Genomic DNA, 6,365 nt, shown 5'->3' on the forward strand with positions numbered 1-6,365 from the left:
AAAATGATTCTCAAAATTTAGTTATCAATAAAAATTATGAGATTTCACCCTCTTACCATAAAGCAACGAGAAGTGTTATTGGTCCGTTTGATACAATCTAGACTAATTTTAATTTTAAAAAGACTCTACTTGCTAAAAAATATTGTACCTCTCTTGTTTGTGAAAATTTATCCGAATTGATATAATTTAAACTTATTTATTTGGAAGGAACATGTAATACTCCGTATCAGAAATTTATTGAGTAATTATAGTTGAAAAAGGAAAAAAAATAATATATATATAAAGGGACGAGACTTTGGACTAAAGCCCAATTTACAAAAGAAAAAGAAAGGGCCCGTGCCTTTTTGCCCAAATCCTTAATGGAATGGGATTGAACTATATATATATATATATTAAAGGGCTTAAAGCCCATTCTGCGCCTAACTTCTTTTTTTAAAAAATGGAAGCTAATATTATATTAAGCAAAGCTGCCCAGCAGCAAAGCAAAAACATTAAGGTTTTGTGGTTGCTGGGACTTTAGCTTAAAAAAAAAAAAGAAAAAGAGGAAGGTAATTTAAGGAAGAAGAAAAGCTTAAGGGTTTGATTGAGAAATTCTATCGGGTTAAAGTAAATCCTTTTCTATATTTTTATCGTGATTTCTAGTCTAATTAATTTCTTCTGGGTATTGAAATTTAGTTGCTAAATAAGGTGTTGTTTTGGATATAAAGTTTGAGAAATAAAAGGCTATCATGAAATCTTGAGGGTTGGATAGTCTAATTTTATCATGAGTTAGTCTAACATAAGAGAATTAACTCAAAATGGATATGATGTGATTATAGGTTTGATCCAAGAAAGCGATATGAACCATTCGAGGTGATAAATTGGTATTTCGACAATAGTACTGTGAGTAGTGATCTTACCACAATTTATACTTCGTAAATTGCATATTTATACCATGTTTTGATGAAAACAAGAGTTATTGAATGCTTTGAAAATTTGCACGTGGGACAAGTTCTTTACTTAATATGATATTGATGTGGTATTTGAGATATGGTATTACTATTGTGAATATTCTTCACGTACATGAGGAATAAGTATTTTTGATATATGTTTTATTCAAGTTTACATGTATTATTATTGATATGAATTTTAAAGTTATATTCTATTCTGAAAGATGTTTTTCATACGAATATCCTATTGTTTTCAAAGAATTTATGAATGGGAGTAGACCTTGATTGAATCCCGTAGCTAACGACGGAATCGTTAGACCTGGTGCACCTTGTATTTACTGATGAATGTTATAGCCCTCGCTAGTGGGAAGGTAGAACTAACATACTGTTACTGATATGATATGAGACTCCTTTATGAGAGATCCACTGTTATGGATTATTCTTAATAAAGAAGAATGCCACACTGATTATTGGTACCGTTTTTTTTATGAGGGATCCACCTCCCATATATGTATATTTGATATGATATGATGCTTTTTGAGTTTATTACTGAACTATTGGTTCATTTGGCTTACATGAAACATTGATACTGTTTATTGTTACTGTTTTCTGAAAGAACTTTTATTCATGATATTTTCTGACTTGTCCCCATTAAAATGGTTGTGGTTAAGAGTTATTATTCACTGAGCTAGCGTCTCACTCCTCGCTATTATTTTTCAGAGAACGCAGGTGACGGTGAGGATCTCGTTGGCAAGAGGATTCGAGTAGCATATTCCTGGTGAGCCCTGCATTGTTCGCGTGGGCAAGAATTTATTTACTTGTTATGTTCTGTTTCTTGCAAACTCTTAGAGTCGCTCCATAGTCATGTCTTTGGAATTTTTTTTTTTAGTATTCTTTCATTATTTTGGATTTGTGAAATATTTGATTTTCTCTCATCCTTGGAGATGATTTTCGTATTGTTAGTAGGTGGTATTGGTGCATTATTGTTGGTTTTGGTGATTGGTGTTAGTGTTTAGTCTGATGGCTTTGATGTCGGGTTGTTTTGTTGTTGAATTAAGACAGGAAATATTCTTGTTAGGCCCAAAAACAGGGTAAACTCTGCCCAATTTTCTGTAGAATTTTAACGAGGCTTGCTTTGAAGTCCTAAACTCCTTAGCGCCGGTCATGATCCTATTTTGGGTTGTGACAGAACATTATTCCTTCAAAAAGTTTACATAGATCTTTTATGGATGATGACCCAAAGCTACCACCCTACACGAATATTATGTAGTAGCAGATATCGTAAAGGATAAGATATTTGCACGGTTCGATCATACTAGCAAATGATGTCTTGCGGCTAGCATAAATAAATCAATAATTTTTTTAAAAGAAAATTACCTCAATTATCGAACAACAATAACGTAGGACCAATGATTGAGAATCTACAAAATTTTGTGTTGGAAGATCAAATTTGGGAAATCGAAGTGGGGATTTGTAGGATTTTGATATTTTTTAAGGTGAGCTGCGGATAAAGGTGGATTGGGGGAAGGGACCGTGAAAGGGAATGAGTGGTTTTAAAATTTGATAGATAGCTCACATAATATGTGAGTTTTATAAAATATATATATATATAACTCACATATTATGTGAGCTTTGAAAATTTAAAAGGATAACTCATATTTTTTGTGAGCGTTACACTTTTTGTAAAAATTAACTTCGTTACCAAATTTTAGTCAAGAGAAAAGAGTAAAACTCACAAAAATGTGAGTTAAGTCTATTTTGATACCATTTTAAATACATGATATACTTTGATGTTTTAAATAAATGGAGTGCCCATTTTGATCACCCACCTCTTGATGTCATAAATTCAATTCCAAAACTTTCAATGTTTGTGCAACACATCAAATTGAGGCCATAACTTGAATGGTACTCTAGAAGGGGCAGTCGATGCACTAAAGCTTCAGTTATGTGCAAGGTTCGAGGAAGAGGTCTGATCCTAAGAGTCTATTATATGAAATCTTTTTTGAAACTTGAATTCATGACCTCCTGATCACATGACAGAGACTTGAATCCATAACCTTCTGGTCACATGACAATAACTTTATCAAATAGGATAGTCCGGTGTACTAAAACCCTCGTTATACGCAGGGTATGGGGAAGGATCAAACCTACATTTGACTTTTGTTGTACTTTTTAAGCTTAAAATAAAGTGCTTAAAAATACTTTTTGGTTTTGTCAAATCCCTCCAAAAATAAAATAGTGCTTAAAAATAAAAAATTCTTAAAAATAAATCAGTTCAAACACCTTTTTAATACCATAATCTTGCATTAGCCATAACTTAAGCGTGACCTATTTTGGAATAGAAGGAGAGTAACCAAAAAGTATGACTTCTAATACCAAATTGCTAAATGTGTGTACAATAATGCCAAACACATTTGCTTGGCACTGATACTTAAAGTGTTGAGTAACTGGTAAAGTTGTTGTCATGTGATAGGAGGTTACGGGTTCAAGCCTTGGAAACAGTTTCTAGCAGAAATGTAAGGTAAGATTGCGTATAATACACTCTTGTGATGGAGCCCTTCCACGGACTAGTGCACCAGACCTTTTTTTTTTAAACTTAATTGTAATAATAACTGTTGACACCTAATTTTTGCCCTTCACGACTACGTTTAATCTCGAGTTTCTTCGATTTTCAAATAAAATCACAACAATTATTTTTTTCAAATAAATGCATTTTAAAATAGGTATTTAGGCTAAATTTGTCATTTAAGTGATAATTATATATTTTCGTATTTACATATACAAGATTGTATAAATGACGTCATTTAAATGAACATTTTCATCAAAAATTGGACTTTGAATTAAGGATTATTTGGAAAATAAATTTAAATAATTAAATATTGATTTAAATATAATTTATTCTTACAAATAATCTATTTGGAGAAAGACTTGTGTGATTTTATTAAACCAAGAAGCTCGTGATTGAACAAGGATTGATTCGCATCTAATTTCAATTGAATTTAGTCAATCTATTTAAATTTGGACCTTAATTGAAATTAATTCGGCCATAATTTTAATATAATTGATCGATTGAGTTTATTAGGCTAAATTTTAAATGAAATTGCCTAAAGTCTCTTTCTTTTGGCTATTTAATAGATTGCCAAAATAGCCCAACCTAACAAATTAATCCAACCAGCGCATTTATCCTTTAAGATTTGGCTAATCCAACAACATAATCAGCCCACAGCAACAGCTGGCCCAACAATCCATTTCCTCCTTACCAGCCCAACATCATAACCTAACCCGGCCCAATACTACATCTTAATCTCCCCCAAACAACAACCCTCAACAAGAGGAAGAACAGATCCCCAAATCGCTCAACATAACAACACGACCAACTCCAAATACCCGATCCCATCGGCTCCAACAACACCAGCGAAAACCCGATTCCATCAGCCCCAACCCATCTGTTTTCTTCACACGCGTCTCACGCATCCGTAGGACGAGAAAAGGATTCGAAAATCTTCTAGAAGATCGATGAAGTGTCCTACCCAACGTCCATATTCCGCAAATTTTGGGATAATGGTACGAACCTAGTACATATTTGAACAATTTTTATTGGTTTGGGGGAGATTATTCCATTTCCCCCTTATTCTATTGGCCTTTCTTGGAAATCTGATGAAGATAATCCAAAAATTGGTACATTTGTTGAGGAAACCCCAAGCCAAAGGGGGAATTTCGATTTTTAAATTCGAAATATCCTCTTCTTTCAAGTCCCTAAAATACCCATATTCATCTTCTATATAAGGAGGCCTTTCGTTCTTTGTTGAAAGAAAAAAAAATCGGGGGGGGGGGGGGGGGGGGGATTCTTTTTGTTTGGAGTCACTGTTTTTTTAGTTTCGAAGCTTTGGGAGAAGAGATTCGAGGCTTGAAGAGGGAGGATACAGAAAATTAGGGTTTCGAAAAGAGGGAAATCTTCTGAGTGAGTTTCTGAGTCGAAACAGAGAAAGGAAAATTTTTGGAGTTTCTAAATTTAGGTTGAAAACCTTAGTAGAAAGTCTGGGGGTTAGGGTTCTTTCATAGAAGTTTTGGGGGGCTCTTCTCTCTTCTCTCCAAGCTAGTTTCGAAATCTCTAAGAGGAAAAGCAAAAGGACGCTCTGTTGGTGGTCGACGTCGCGAGATTCCGGTAGTGACGATTTTGCTGATAGCTCGTCGTCCCGTTTGCTGCCCCGAAAGAGCTAAACATATCTCTCCCTTCTAGTTTTATTTTCACTTTCTCGTTCATCTCATTTCTCCATATTAGTCGTTCTTTGGTTATTAATACTTTAACAGTAACGCGTTGGGAATTTGTTGCTGTAGAATTTTTTAAAGATCATAGGTTGCTCTTTTTGCGAAAGATGATGTTGTTTGTATTGCTACATTAGGATTAATTTCTGCCTTGATTGTCTGATATGTGCCATCATCGTCTTTGTCTCGATTTTGTGATTGGTCATCTACTCTTGGCGTTACTGATTAATTGTCGTCCTAATGAATCATTTTGTGGATTGTGTGTGGTTTGAAGTAGTTGAAGATCATGTTGTGATTATCGCTTAATAATTTTCATCCCCTTGTTGCCCTGTTCGTAGTTGTAGTTTTATAATCTTGAGTACTGGGTGTAGCTCGCTTGGAAGGTTATGAAAGCCTAAGGATTGTTGCTAATATCCTGTTCTAAAAAGGGGTTAAAGTTCACGCCTTTTCGTCGATTTGCATTAGAATTGAATTTTGTGGTTTCAAGTTTGTGCTACATTTTTCTTTTGGATTTCTCTGCTGTCATAAGGCCTAAACGGGGGTAAATGGCTTGAGGAAAGTGTCTGCCATTTAAGTTGACGAAGGACATGCTAATACCTATTTTCAAAAAAAATGGGCCATTAGGTCCTCGAAATAGTCAGGTTCCTTTATGATAAAACAAATCGTGGTGCGACTTAGTAATTACTGTGTCATGATAATATTATTTATTAACTACTAAAACTTGTTTAGCATATCGTGAAGATTCTGTTTTCTTTTACCCGGTCTATTTCACGTCGCGATTTCATACTTTTCATTATTAATTTTGATCCCTGTTTCAGTGCTATCCTTGTTTGATGTAGAATTCATGCACAACTTCCCTTTGATTTATTATTTCTCGGCCTAATAACAAGTTTAACGCTTTAGTTTTGTGACTTATGTTTCAAAACTTTACTAACGAAATTGCTGCGACACTAGGCTTTTCTTTCTCTTCTCATTGCTAGTTATAAACTCATTGCAGACGTGTGCTTGAAAACACTATGGCCTGATGCACTGTCCTTTTTTTCATTTTTTTTATGTTTGTTTTGGTTCCTTATATCAGTTGGTCATGGCCTTTCTTATTCTTAAGGGCTCCTATTGACAAAAGATGTTAAACCAGGGTAAAGAAATATTTTACAAGTTTCTTTATTCCGT

The sequence above is a fragment of the Capsicum annuum genome, chromosome 2 (genome assembly GCF_002878395.1).
Source record: "Capsicum annuum cultivar UCD-10X-F1 chromosome 2, UCD10Xv1.1, whole genome shotgun sequence".
Lineage (NCBI taxonomy): Eukaryota > Viridiplantae > Streptophyta > Magnoliopsida > Solanales > Solanaceae > Capsicum > Capsicum annuum.